General features: G+C 43.6%; 1 protein-coding gene across 1 annotated transcript in view; it reads left to right on the top strand.

Annotated features, from left to right (window-relative positions):
* The first annotated feature begins 245 nt into the window (after positions 1 to 245).
* Positions 246 to 15,765, top strand: part of LOC111957764 (rho-related BTB domain-containing protein 2-like) — an 88,116-nt gene continuing 72,596 nt past the window's right edge. The window contains exons 1-2 of the mRNA XM_023978746.2: positions 246 to 515; positions 1,338 to 1,456. The gene's annotated coding sequence lies outside the window, so the exon portion shown is untranslated. The remainder of the gene's footprint in view (positions 516 to 1,337; positions 1,457 to 15,765) is intronic.

Raw genomic sequence — 15,765 nt, 5'->3', positions numbered from 1 at the left:
GAGACAGAGGGGCGCTGTTTCGCTCGCTCGGACGCTTTAACTGAGATTTATGCGTCTTTCTGGCCGCGCGCGTCTCGGTCAAATAACTGATAAATATTTAAATATTTAATTTCGACGGGCAACACGGTACGGTAGGGCGAGCCAGACCCATAACGTCGGACCAGACAGCCAGTTGTTGGTTGGAGCACGTCTCTAGAGTCAACGGATGGGCGAGTATTAACCCTGCTGTATAATTCATTGCGGCCAGCAGATCGAACAAACGGCTAAAATTAACGAGTCACTCAGAAAAACGAATCATGACTCTCGAGTCAGTAGAAAGAGTCGTTCAAAAAGAACCAATCGTTCGCGAACTGGCGCCAGGCTGTCGTCACCGTCACGGCTCTCGTTGATAGGCACTGGCGTTTCGTCGCTGGCTGGGCTGGAGCGAAACTGGGTTCATCTACAGCATGTGGCAACAGAGAGCGAGAGACAGGACGGCGAGACCACAGAGACTCGAGGAACTTCGGGCCAATTTGGTGAGGATACATGGCAGTCTTGCAACGCATGCACTATCGCGTTGAATGGGGTGTGATTGGAGAAGGGATGCGGTGAAACAAGGAATTGAGATGTACTTTTTTTTGTCTCAAAATTAGCCTACATCATTGACAAATAAATACTGGTATAGCCTTTATTTAGGTAAAAGCAATGCACGGTGTGGATACCACGTTTGTTTTCGTCATAGGCTTAATTGCGATCACATTTGCGCGTAGGCAATAGTTCGATTTGGATGAACGTTGTAAAAGACCAGTCACTGGTTAGAATAGATAATAGGCGAATAAGAAATATCCGGAAAATTATATGTATTCTTCAGCGTTGTCTTGGTAGAGGCAAGAGAAGGAATTAGACAAGGAAAGTAGGGCGCAAGCTTCTACAAAGCCCCTGTTTAGGTTTGAAAGAAACAAAAGGAAAGTGGAAAAACTCGCATCAGCACCAGTGAACACCCAGACAGAGAGACGGACGAAAAACAGCCAGCGTTGACTGAGTCGACAGCCCTGATAGCGACTGTTATTGGATAACACTTTCATCATTTTAATACTATATCCGGAAAATACAAATTGTCTGCACTTTTTGCAATATGCAATAGGCTCCATGTAATTACATTCCTTCTGGCGTCTGAAAGGTCCGGAGGGTTTCAGAGCGTAGTGGTCTCAGCAAAACCACTCCGAAAAAGGCATCTAAAGACAGGGGTCAAGTCTCACCAAGAAGGAAAACTTGCCAGTAGAAATGAAGTGTTCACAAATGTCGTATCATACAGGAATGTAGCTTACTGAATAGCTATTGTGTGTTGTGCCTTGCAGCTAAATGGAAAGAGAAATAGACGAGCGCTGTCCAAACTAACTTAAATAAAGGGAAAGCGAGGATTGTGAAGTGGACGACGCAGAACACTAAAGATTCCAGAGGCGAATGACCATTGAAGGTAAGCACCTGGTTGAGTGCCATAATTACAGAATTTAGCCTAGGTCTTATCACAAGAATAAACAATGCACCAAAAAGGAAACAGAAGTAACTGACCACACTCACATTGGATTGCATAACCGTTTAAGCGTGTTGAATACACCTATATTTTGCTGTTACTTGCAACCTACCTTAGGCTATTACATGAATAATTAAACGCAACTTTTTTTATTTTGTGTTGTGTACCAATTAGCGAGGCCTACTTTATAATTATTCACCACTGTATGACACTATCTATGAATAGTGAGTCCTTTAACATTTTATTACCCCAAATTGTAAATGATGGCAAAAATACACTTTCTGTCAAACAGACAGAAAGTAGGTCTAAATGGTTTAAATTCCCCCAAATAAAAATGTCACAATTGCAAAATGTGATATTTCAACATATACATGTTTTTCATGTTTTGTACAGATCTTTTTTATTTTTTATAAGTGTCATCCATGGCCACTTGTTATGAACATGTGTCTGTTATTCATTCAAAGTGTTGTGTTTCTGTTACACTCAGAGGCTGAGAAACGGACGATTGAGCTAATCTGACATACCAGTGCGACCTAAGATGGCCACTGATATGGGCGATATAGGCGATATGGGCGCCAGTGCCATCAGACTTTAAGCTCTGTCTTTGGAACTGAATGGGCTATCTACTCGGTTCCAATTGCATCTGAAAGATGAGACTCTCGTCTTGGTATACTGACATTGACTGGGAGCTAAATATGTATTTGAATTATTATATATATATATTTTTTTGTTTTTGTTTGTTATAGTGGCTGCCAAGCCCCTAAGGGGATAAATCTGGGATAGCTCCATATTTATGTTTTCAGATTTTTTTTGTCAACAACTTGTTGCTTGACATAGTACTAAAGTTTCAGAAGGATCAACATTTTTTTTCTTCGAAATGGACATTTAAAAGGTCAAATATTTAGTAGCATGTGTGACCAAAATCTCTCTCTCTCTCTCTCTCTCTCTCTCTCTCTCTCTCTCTCTCTCTCTCTCACCCTGTCTCTCTCTCTCACCCGTCTCTCTCTCTCCTCTCCTCTCTCTCCCTGTTCTCTTTCTCCCTCTCTCTCTCCCTCTCTCTCTCCTCTCCTCTGTCTGTCTCTCTCTCTCTCTCTCCTCTCCTCTCTCTCTCTCTCTCTCCCCGTCTCCTCTCTCTTCTCCCTGTCCTCTCTCTCTCTCCCTGTCTCTATCTTCTCCTCTCTCTCCTCTCTCTCTCTCTCTCTCTCCTCTCTCTCTCCTCTCTCTCTCTCTCTCTCTCTCTCTCCTCTCTCCTCTCTCTCTCTTCTCCTTCTCTGTCTGTCTGTCTGTCTGTCGGTCTGTCTGTCTGTCTGTCTGTCTGTCTGTCTGTCTGTCTGTCTTCTGTCGTGTCTGCTGTCTGTCTGCTCTCTCTCTGTCTCTTCTCTGTCTCTCTCTCGTCTCTCTCTCTCTCTCTCTCGCTCTCTCTCTGTCTCTCTCTCTCTCTCTGTCTCTCTCTCCCTGTCTCTCTCTCCCTGTCTCTTCTCTCTCTCTCCCTGTTTCTCTCTCCCTGTTTCTCTCACCCTGTCCTCTCTCTCTCTCTCCCTTCTCTCTACTGTCTCTCTCGCCCTGTCTCTCTCGCCCTCTCTCTCTCTCTCTCTCTCTCTCTCTCTCCCTGTCTCTCTCTCCCTGTCTCCCTGTCTGACTTTCCACTTCATGAGATGTGAACGGTGGGATGTTCAGATAGTGTTGACATCAGTTCCTCTGCTCTGTTTTTGTATCAGCTGTGGAATTTGAACCTCTCTTCCTTGGGTGAGGCCTTTCCTGCTCTGTGGAATATGTTAGTCTCCTGAGGGGGCTGGGAGTGTGTATTGATAAATGGAGCTTTCCAGTGGGGTTGATCACCAAACATTCCAGGCTGCTGGATGGAGGGTTAGCGGGCCAGCTCCGCACAGATGGGAACCATATAAGACGCTGTTTCTCTATGTGTTGAGCAATAGCATGCACACACACACACATTCAGACACACACACCCTACGACCCCCACCACTGTTCAACTCTGCGTACCCCGACCAATGCATGGGGCAGGAGGACGTGGGGAGGGCTGTGTGTGTGTGTGTGCATTCTACTTTCTATCAAGGGACAGAGAGCTGCCAAAACCAAGGGATGTTTCATAACAGTCTGATTCAGTCTTGGAAAGATACAGGCAAGGCAAAGGAACACACACACACAAAGACTGCACAGTGCACACACGTGGAAACTCTCTCACACATACATACCCCTTGTCACCGTGGCAATCAAACACTCGCAGAGAGACTCGCGAAGATACGCCAAATCAAAGTTAGTTCTTCTCTCTAAACCGCACGATGTTTGTCTCTCTGCTGCAGTAATGTCGTCTCAGAGAGAGGGAGAGAATGAGAGGAGGCGGGGGAAGAGAGGCAGGTGATTGTGCGAGAGAGGGATGGCAGTCATACAGTTTCTGTTCTATTCTTTCTCTCTTTTTTTGGCTGCCACCCGGTTTAGTTTTTTTAAACAGGGGTGTCCGTGTGCAAAGAATGTGTGCGCAGCATGCGTGTGTATGTATCTGTGTGTGTGTGTGTTTGTATGGTAGCAGAGAGGAGAGCTGGAGCCGGGACAATGTCTGCCCAGAGAGGAAAGAAGGAGCACAGATCCTAAGGACGAGGGAAAGGACATGTGTGGGTTTGGGTTTCTGGGGTAGCATGGCCTGGGGAACAACAGAGAACAGAGAGTAACACACAACCGGACACTGAGACAAGAGGGCTAGATATAGGAAAAGCCTTTGTTTTGCCAATACAGTATATTGTGGGAGTTGGGAGTCCGGCACTAGGTCAGCAAAAACATAGAAAATCCAATGCTGTGCGTAACAGACAGACAGACAGAGAGACTACTAGGGTAATCTACTTGTCATGTCTCTTACAGTAGTAGGCCGTTAGCTATCTAGTTCTTTCCAACGTCCTCTGCTCTTCAGGGCGAATCCTAACTTCCACTTAAGTAGAATTTTCACTCAGTCTCCCATTGATATGAATGCCTTGACCAAGTGAAAATTCGTAGGAAGACTTCAGTGGAAGTTTGGATTAGCCCCTTAAAAAGTAGGGCCTCTTAGGGGTCCATTGGACATCTGAATTTCATTATTCAGGACACTCAGTTACTTTGTATGTTTCATAGGTCTGAGGCAACTGCAGCTGCTACTACACAACTTTGTGCATAGTTAAGTAATAACACATCTACAAAACACGCTGCCTTTCCAATACATACATATTTTTTGATTTGCATATTTTATTGTAGTAAAAACAAATATACCGTTTGTAATACTATACATTCATATATTCACACACACACGTATCAAATGCATGTACTGTATATCCTGCATGAAAGCTTACATTCATGTTAATCACATACAGTTGAAGTCGGAAGTTTACATACACTTAGGTTGGAGTCATTAAAACTCGTTTTTCAACCACTCCACAAATTTCTTGTTGACAAAATACAGTTTTGGCAAGTCGGTTAGGACATCTACTTTGTGAATGACAAAAGTAATTTTTCCAACAATTGTTTACACACAGGTTATTTCACTTCACTCACTGTATCCCAATTCCAGTGGGTCAGAAGTTTACATACACTAAGTTGACTGTGCCTTTAAACAGCTTGGAACATTCCAGCAAATGATGTCATGGCTTTAGAAGCTTCTGATAGGCTAATTGATATAATTTGAGTCAATTGGAGGTGTACCTGTGGATGTATTTCAAGGCCTACCTTCAAACTCATTGCCTCTTTGCTTGACATCATGGGAAAATCAAAAGAAATCAGCCAAGATATCAGAAAAGTCTACTTCATCCTTGGGAGCAATTTCCAAAGGTATTACGTTCATCTGTACAAACAATAGTATGCAAGTACAAACACCATGCGACCACGCAGCCGTCATACCGCTCAGGAAGGAGACGAGTTCTGTCTCCTAGAGATGAATGTACTTTGGTGCGAAAAGTGCAAATCAATCCCAGAACAACAGCAAAGGACCTTGTGAAGATGCAAGAGGAAACAGGTACAAAAGTATTTATATCCACCGTAAAACGAGTCCTATATCGACATAACCTGAAAGGCCGCTCAGCAAGGAAGAAGCCACTGCTCCAAAACCGCCATAAAAAAGCCAGACTACGGTTTGCAACTGCACATGGGGACAAAGATCGTACTTTTTGGAGAAATGTCCTCTGGTCTGATGAAACAAAAATAGAACTGTTTGGCCATAAGGACCATTGTTATGTTTGGAGGAAAAAGGGGGACGCTTGCAAGCCGAGGAATACCATCCCAACCATGAAGCACAGGGGTGGCAGCATCATGTTGTGGAGGTTTTTTGCTGCAGGAGGGACTGGTGCACTTCACAAAATAAATGGCATCATAAGGCATGAAAATGACATGGATATATTGAAGCAACATCTCAAGACATCAGTCAGGAAGTTAAAGCTTGGTCGCAAATGGGTCTTCCAAATGGACAATGACCCCAAGCATACTTCCAAAGTGGTGGTTTCAAAATGGCTTAAGGACATCAAAGTCAAGGTATTGGAGTGGTCATCACAAAGCCCTGACCTCAATCCTATAGAAAATGTGTGAGCAGAACTGAAAAAGCATGTGCGAGCAAGGAGGCCTACATACCTGACTCAGTTACACCAGCTCTGTCAGGAGGAATTTGCCAAAATTCACCCAACTCATTGTGGAAAGCTTGTGGAAGGCTACGTGAAACGTTTGACCCAAGTTAAACCATTTAAAGGCAATTCTACCAAATACTAATTGAGTGTATGTAAACTTCTGACCCACTGGGAATGTGATGAAAGAAATAAAAGCTGAAATAAATAATTCTCTCTACTATTATTCTGATATTTCACATTCTTAAAATAAAGTGGTGATACTAACTGACCTAAGACAGGGAATTTTTACTAGGATTAGTGAACCTACAACCTCGGAGCTCTGCACCCCCAGACACCCAGCGTCCAGCGACACAATCAATGCTCCCGCAACCCCTGAGCCGTGCACCCCCAGGCACCAAGGGTCCATTCTTGGTTGGTCAACAGTTCACTGTCAATTGCTTCGCCCTAATCACACCTTTGTATCTTCTATGTATCTTCTATGTTCGACAGCAGTCTTCAACAGGGGTGGGCAATCTCATCCACAGAGGGCTTTTGTCATGGCAGGATTCTGCTCCTAAACATTATTCAAGGAGTGTGGATCTAGGAATTTATATATAATACTGTAACACTGATTCAATTAATCAAATTATGGCCCAATACCCAATATACCATCATTGGTATATCTGGTTGGTACAGTAGATCTGGTTGGCCCTACACTGGCCTTTGCTGAAAAATATTTAATACATTTGATGAGACAGTTACGGTTGGAGAACAAAACTGCACTCACACTTGCTGCCCTCAGGTTTGCTTTGGTGTGTGTACCTCATCATTCCTGACCTTTACATGTCATTACTTCTGCCTAAATATTTCCCCAGGGGAAGAGAAAACACACTGCAAGCAAAACCAGTGAATACCTGAATTTCGTGAGTGAGACTGAGGACTCATACCCGGAGTCACTTGAGGCCCAGTGTCAGCAGCAGGATCAGCTCTTTAATCAGCTGTGTGAAGATGAGGCAGCAGCCAGTGCAGCAGACAGGACAGCAAGTGCTGCTGAGATGACACAGAACGCCTTGTTTAATAACTACATAGCTGTATTTGGACAGTTTGTCCAAGCCATAAAAGGTGATCAGACATGTCACTAGACTAAACTGGCTGAAGTTCCTATGTAAAATACGTTTTTTCATTTTTTTTATAAATTTGAGCTACACCGAAAGCATTGTGAATGTGACTTTCAATTACTGTTAATTGAATTTAGCCTACTGTTAAACAATTACAATAATATACATTAATAATATACATTATTTGGAGCAATAAACGTCTTAAACATGCTTGTGTTGATTTTAAATGTAGGAAATAAAGATTAGACATGATTTACACACTTATTAAACAACAAACATTGGTCGAACATAGAAGATACAATTGTGTAGTAGGTTATTCACAGGAAGTAAAAAAACGAAACTCATAAGAACATATGTCTAATGGTAAAATGAACATAAGGGAGTATATCAGTACTTTATTAATCCCTAAGGGTAAAATCATGTGATAGGGGGTATAGTAACCAAAAAAAGGAGAGACCCACTGAGCTAAGTGGCCAGGCTTGGTCTGTCATGCTAATAGTTTGGTTTTGGTCCAGGCGCTTTGTTGTCCAAACTGTGTTGGTGGAGTTGGGCGTCTGAGAAAATCAAAAGGAGGAAAAAAGAGAAAATCGTTCATTAAACATTGTGTTTGTTTGTCAATGGGACATCAACTCACCATAGCATAGGTGGAGATAATAATGTTTGATTACTTATCTGATTAGGTCAGGAAGTGTTTCTCATACGAATGCTAAATTACTCTTGCGGTATTGAAGGAGGACAGCTAGCTATTACACTTGCAATAAGGTGCAGTCCTGCATTGTTACTCTTGCAATATGTAGGCTTAGGTATGTACAATGTATATCTATCACAAAGACGGATACCCATTATGTAGCTAGCTAGATAGATACATTGTGCATACTTCCTAGGGTCCTATCACACACAGCATACTGCAAGAGTAATACCGTATTGCAGGACTGCATCTTATTGCAAGAAACTAATGGCTGGCCTCAATCCAAATAAGTTTTGAAGAATTCACAAAGACAGATACAAACACATACCGTACCTCTGACGGAGCATTTGTTTCGTAAGCTGGTCTTTCAACCGGCTGAAGCGATCCTCGCATGATGATCACTTACATTGTGTAACGGTCGTCTTGTGGTGAGAGATTGGACCAAGGCGCAGCGTTGTGATAGGACATAGTAATTTATTAAACAAAACCGAAAACACGAAGAACACTTGAATTGATACAAAACAACAAACGACGTAGACTGACCTGAACATAAGAACTTACATAAAACCGAAGAACGCACGAACAGGAAAATAGACCAAAACGAACAAAACGAACAAAACGAACAAAACGAAACAGTCCCGTGTGGTGCAAACAGACACAGACACGGAAGACAACCACCCACAACAAACAATGTGAAACCACCTACCTTAATATGGTTCTCAATCAGAGGAGATGAAAACCACCTGCCTCTAATTGAGAACCATATCAGGTCACCCATTAACCAACATAGAAACACATAACATAGAATGCCCACCCACACTCACGCCCTGACCGACTAACACATACAAAAACAACAGAAAACAGGTCAGGAACGTGACACATTGTGTATTTCTCTATCTCTTTTCAGCTGTCTCCTCTCGTTCAGTCTAGATTGCTGCCCGTTAATACAAATTAAAAGGATGGCACAAAATAGCCCGGTTAACTCCTCCATACTTAAAAATGCCAGTCACCGAGGATCACAACAATGTCGCTGTCGAATTGCGTCATCGGTCGCTGTCTTAAAATTTTCACGGACAGTTTTTTCCCGAAAATGTAACCTAGTCCTGTTTACAGTTCAACGGCAAATGGAAAACAAACAAGAACCAACAAGGCTAGCTTGTTCTGGTTCCGGCACGGCCCGCCACGGTTTGGTTCATCCAGTGGAATTGCCCCAATAATAGTGTTTGACAATCAGGAGGTTGGCAATTACCACCAATCAGCATTGACAAGACATTGGCCATATTCAGCTGTCCAAGATAAAAACTAAACAGGATTTTGTAAGGACACACGTGAACGTGCATGCATACACGAACTCAAGCCATCCAAGAAACCAGAAGATTGGCCTTCCTAATCAAGCTTGTGTAAGAGGGCACTCGTTTTAATTGGGAAGACTGATGTAACATCACTGCTACGGTGAATGAGTCAGACACCCAAACCACAGGTTGGATGTGTTGCTGAGGGCGCCGTCATCCCACTGAGTGGGAGAGTCTCTTCAGTGGGAGAGACTCCTACATTCTCTCTCTGTCTGCCTTTGTGGTCGACTCCCAACCCAGCCGGTACTAGTGGGAGGTCACTGTGGAACAACTATAATCTCTGCATTACCATGGAGGATAAAAAGTAAAGGAGGGCCCCTTGTTACAATAAAACACAGTGCCCATGGGTTAGGGTATAGCACAGGTGTAGTGACCAAAGTCACACAGCACTATATATAGTTGTGAGTAATTTCCTCTGTGTAAAATACAGAATTTGACTGCTCATAAATCTCCAGAGCTCTGGTAATAGGCTCAGTCAGCTCTCTGGTCATTCAGGTCTATGGCGACTCCTACTAGCTTGTGTAACTGTACCTATACAACATCATACAGATCGTATTCACCATGAAAGAAGGAAGAGATGTGAAGCTTTAGTGGGCAGTAATATTTGATATGTGTATATAGAGTATATTAAATATACAGTACCAGTCCAGAGTTTTTTATTCTTTATTTTTGACTATTTTCTACACTGTAGAATAATATTGAAAACATCAAAACTATGAAATAACACATATATGGAATCATTTAGTAACCAGAAAAAGTGTTCAACAAATCAAAATCTTTTTTTATATTTGAGATTCTTCAAAGTAGCCACCCTTTTCCTTGACGACAGCTTTGCAGATGCAGGAATCCCTACATGGAGGAACGCACAGAATTGTGGGCCGCATCACACACTAGTGAGAAACATGGGCAAATGGGAGCACAGATGTACTTAAGAATTGCAACATCAACCTACCGATGGCTAGCTAGCTAGCTAACTTCACTAGCTACAGTTGGAATTAAAAAACATACTCCTCTGTAGCACATTAGCATCCTCCTACACTTTAAACGCAATGACCGTTTCCTGTTAATACACGTTATTTAACTCAAGCTATTGTTAGCTATCCATGTTATTTGCTGAGTAGCTAGCTAGGTTTGCAACATGAGCCAATAACTCTTCTCCCATTTAATGTCAATCTCACCCTTCTTCCCGATTTCAGCGATATGATTCGCTGGCACAAAAGCTCCGTAACGTTTCAATGGATCTCCAAACTGTTCGTGAAATTTCAGCTGTATGATTCGCCGACACAAGTAGACAATTTGCAGATCCGATGTAAAGTTATTGAGAGCTCTTGTTTCAGCTAATCATATTGCTGAAATTGGAAGAAGAAGAGTGGGATTTAGGGCCGGCACCAGAACGAATCAGTTGGACGGGCATTTGATTTCCCTAGGCGAGGGGCACGTTCTTTTCACAAGACCTTGTTCACACAATAAATTTTAAAAAAAGGGTATTATAGTAAAAACCATAGGAGTGTGAGTTTCAAGTTTGCGGAAGCTTCCAATTTATCCGACCATTTCTACCGATCTACCGAAATGACAGGGATTAACGGTACATTTACTAGGCGTTCCGGGTGACATGCTGTGTGTACTGAGGAATTGATCTAAGCACATTCACTGTTTCACAACCCCTCAAATGAATTGCACTTTACTTAAGCTGTCTGTACACACTCTATAAGGGCATATGACATGGTTATGGTGCCCATCATTCCATTCAATGTAATAATGTGACACACAGGTTGGTAAATGACATGACACCCTGGTATGTAGATTCTTGTGTAGAATGTAAAAACACATGATGTATGTTGTCATGCAGACTGTACAATAGCAGTTGTTATTAACAGTTGATGTTAGACCATATGACTGGATGAACAGTCATTTTTAACACCCGTTATAAACGGTCATATTACATCTCATGCCTTGACTCATAACTATTTATAAAGGCTTTACATGAATACATGCATAAGACACCTACAGTAAATTGTTGTCCAAAATGCAAACTGTAAGATACAAATGTGTCATAAATCATAGTGAAATAGTATTACTGCAACCATAGCCTAATGGTCTTGCTGTAGGCCTACAATAATCTGGTTCTTTCTGCCCCAGTGCACTCAGTGTCGCGGTCATTGACATGTGGTCACAGTGTGTGGTGACCGTCGGTAGCCAATGAAGAGCGCCAGGCGACCGCTTGGTCCAGAAATATCCGGACTCCAGTATAGATTTTTCCATTACTCTTTTTTGAGCGTACCATTCACTCTGAATGTGTAGCCGAGTGCACCAGACTGTCAATGAACGAGATGTAGCTGTGCGTGTGTTTGTCTAATAAGTGTTTGTGTGTGTGCCGGTATGTGTGTGTGTGTGTGTGTGTGTGTAGAGGAGAGTATGAGGAACACACACTAACAGAGCAACAGAATCAGACAAACAACACTCAAGCTATTTGGCCTAATCACAACAAAGGCACTTCCTGTTTGCAGTGGGGGACTGGGGTCTCTCTTCCTGAACTAGACTATCTGGTGATACAGTATGTTTTCTCTGTCTGTCTTTCTCTCTCTCTCTCTCTCTCTCTCTCTCTCTCTCTCTGTTTCCCTCCTCTCTTCCTCTTCCCTATCTCTCTGTACCCTGTCTCTTCCTCTCCCCCATCTCTCTCTCACTCCCTTGTCCCTTCCTCTCCCCTGTCTCTCTCTATTTTTCTCTCTCTTTCTGTAGACTTTCTCTGAAACATTGCAGTGTGTTAAGGCCTGAGTGTGTTAGGGTGAATAAAGAGCTGTACTGTGTGAAGGCCTGTGAGTGTGTACAGCCTGATCAGTGGGTCCACCAGGCTGAAGTGCAGAGGTGTTTGAGCCCCACTCTCCAAGGCCTCTATCTATAGCTGTCTCTCTAGCACATTTTCTTTTCTTCAATTAATATCACTTAACATTACTCCCTTTCTGCATCAGTATTTTTCTCTCAGTCTTTCTCTCTCCCTTTCTCTCCCTTTCTCTCTCCCTTTCTCTCTCTCTCTCTCTCTCTCTCTCTCTCTCTCTCTCTCTCTCTCTCTCTCTCTCTCTCTCTCTCTCTCTCTCTCTCTCTCTCTCTCTCTCTCTCTCTCTCTCTCTCTCTCTCTCTCTCTCTCTCTCTCTCTCTCTCTCTCTCTCTCTCTCTCTCTCTCTCTCTCTCTCATTCGCCTTCTTTCTCTCTTTCTTTCCCTCGCCACCTCCCCCCCATCTCTCTTTCTCTCTCTCTCTCCTTCTCTCAGATCTTGCTCGGTAGTACTTGTTCAACTATTAATCTTCTCACTCACTTTTACAGAGGTAGCACACAACTCCCCCTCCTAAACACATCAATAGATCGATCATCATTTCATCACTATGACATAAGGGACAATTTATCATCAACCATGTCCCAGTCCAGCAGCATCGTATCATTCTCTTCCTCATCCTGGATGGTCAGTGTGGGGGAAAGCAACATCAGTGCTAGATTCACTATCTCTCACTATCTCTCAACCCCAGTGCTAGATTCACTGTCTCTGCGTCTGTTGTATCGTCTCAACCCCGGCCCAAGGTTTACTGTGACACGTCCTCGCCAAAGTGTGATGAGCGGCTTGGATCTGTCCGAAGTTCACACTGGTTAAGAACATTCCGACAATCCCACAAGTAGCACAGGCCTGCAAAAGCTTAGTAAGTGCATGGTGAACCAGGCCTGTGGAAAGATTAAAGGCCCAGAAGCAGGGTTGCTTGTGTCAAGAACCTCTCAGTATGGAGATGACACGGCTGCCCATGTCAAGTGGCTCCACGGTGATGTTTCAACTAAAGGATGTACTAAATGAGGTTGATAGGGAACAATTCTAGTAGATTATCTCAATTTCAGGTCTGATCTCTGGACGCATGGATCGAGTGGTTAGTGTGTGGTTTTTACGCAGGCCGATAGAAGTAACATGTTCACTGGATTGTACTTGTTAAACACTCATCTTTGGACGTAGATGTTTTGATCACTAAACCTGAGAGTTGTGGGTGTGTCCCTGGCTGGCTTGCATCATACATTGGGCCTACCTGGGTGAGATACCCAATGAGTATTTTGTGTGTGTGTCCAGTGCAGAAGCAGATTGTGGGGCTCTCGAGTGTGTGTGTGTGTATGGTTGCATGTGTGTGTGTTTTTGGTTTTATTATCCTTGTGTGGACCAGAAGACCACACGAGGATAGTTAAACAAAGAAAATTTGGACAAGTGGGGACATTTCACCGGTCCTAACAAGGGGAAAGGCTATTTTCGACTTAGGGGTTAGGTTTAGGGTTAGGGTTAAGAGTTAGGGGTAATGTTATGGTTAAGGTCAAGGGTTAAGGGTTAGGGAAAATAGGATTTTGAATAGGAATAAATTGTTTGGTCCCCACAAGGACAGTGAAACAAACGTGTGTGTGTGTGTTTTTATGTGCGTGTGTGTGTGTGTGTGTGTGTGATAATTAGGTAATTAAGCCCCTAGAACAGAGGCTGAGTGGATCCTTAATCAGATTCGACCTGCCACTTGACCGGGCCATGCAATAAGGAGCACCTCTGATGACCTGTGTGTCCCTTTCCCCGCTGAGTGGATGATGTGTGTGTGTTTGTCCCTATAAGACCTGCCTGACCAACCTCGTTCCCCTCGAGGCAGTAGGTATAGGGTGGGGTATGTGTCTGTGTGTAAGTGAGTTGGGGGTTGATGCAGACAAACGGCAGGCCATCCACAGACATCGTTCCGTGCAGTTTGTCTCTATCAAAGCAGCTTTGTGCCTCTCAAGAATTCAGAGCATCCACTTCAAACCCCCTCCGCCTCTACCTCCCCTATCCCATTCCTTGTTATAAACTGTTTTGCGCTCAGGGCCGTGGCATTTCAAAGGCTGAAGCAAAACAGGAACTATTTAGCTAGCAAAAAATGGCTGGAGTCTCTGGCTGAAGTGTTTATGTTTATGTTCCCCCTCCCCTCCTCCTTTTATCTAGAGGTAAAGGATGAGGGTAAAAGAGCAGAGATGCCACATAAATGGGCAGTGCCCCTGGTGTGACAGGACTGCCTGCTCTGCTCTATGGTATGCCGGGGGGTTGGGTCCAGTTGGTTGTGCACCCAGCTCTGCTTGGCATGGATGATACCTCTGATAAAACTCACCGCTGGCATCATCATCAGAGGCCTGTTTTATGTCACTGAGACACAAGGTATTTAAACACAACACAACCCCCTCCCTCTAATGTCACTTCACATTCCCTGCATAGCTCCCCTATCACAACCTCTCATCACAGCTACGGACCTGGACATGTGGATTATAGTCATCTAGCAGTGTAACGCAGGGCCGTATCCAAAACTGATCCTAGACCAGCATTCCTACTCTGAGAGGCTTTGTGAATATGGGCCAAGATCTTATCCAGAGTGGCCTTTTACTGAGCAAAAGGCATACACATACAGTTGACGTCGGAAGTTTACATACACCTTAGCCAAATACATTTAAACTCCGTTTTTCACAATTCCTGTCATTTAATCGTCGTAAAAATTCCCTGTCTTAGGTCAGTTAGGATCACCGCTTTATTTTAAGAATGTGAAATAATAGTAGAGAGAATGATTTATTTCAGCTTTTATTTCTTTCATCACATTCCCAGTGGGTCAGAAGTTTACATACACTCAATTAGTATTTGGTAGCATTGCCTTTAAATTGTTTAACTTGGGTCAAACGTTTCGGGTAGCCTTCCACAAGCTTCCCACAATAAGTTGGGTGAATTTTGGCCCATTCTTCCTGACAGAGCTGGTGTAACTGAGTCAGGTTTGTAGGCCTTCTTGCTCGCACACGCTTTTTCAGTTCTGCCCACAAATTCTTTGGGGGGATTTAGGGCTTTATGATGGCAACTTCAATAGCTTGACTGTGTTGTCCTTAAGTCATTTTGCCACAACTTTGGAAGTATGCGTGGGGTCATTGTCCATTTGGAAGACCCATTTGCGACCAAGCTTTAACTTCCTGACTGATGTCTTGAGATGTTGCTTCAATATATCCACATAATTTTCCTGCCTCATGATGCCATCTATTTTGTGAAGTGCACCAGTCCCTCCTGCAGCAAAGAACCCCCACAACATGATGCTGCCACCCCCGTGCTTCACGGTTGGGATGGTCTTCTTCGGCTTGCAAGCCTCCCCCTTTTTCCTCCAAACGTAACGATGGTCATTATGGCCAAACAGTTCTATTTTTGTTTCATCAGACCAGAGGACATTTCTCCAGACCGTTGTTTCTCCTCCACCAAACCTTACAGTTGGCGCTATGCATTCGGGCAGGTAGCGTTCTCCTGGCCTCTACCAAACCCCGAATCGTCCGTCGGACTGCCAGGTGGTGAAGCGGGATTCATCACTGCAGAAAACGCGTTTCCACTGATCCAGAGTCCAATTGCGGCAAGCTTTACACCACTCTAGCCGGCGCTTGACATTGCGCGTGGTGATCTTAGGCTTGTGTGCGGCTGCTCGGCCATGGAAACCCATTTCATGAAGCTCCCGACGAACAGTTC

Source organism: Salvelinus sp. IW2-2015, linkage group LG33, assembly GCF_002910315.2.
Source record: "Salvelinus sp. IW2-2015 linkage group LG33, ASM291031v2, whole genome shotgun sequence".
Lineage (NCBI taxonomy): Eukaryota > Metazoa > Chordata > Actinopteri > Salmoniformes > Salmonidae > Salvelinus > Salvelinus sp. IW2-2015.
The sequence above is the reverse complement of the archived record's forward strand: the minus strand, read 5'-3'. Positions and strand labels throughout refer to the sequence as shown.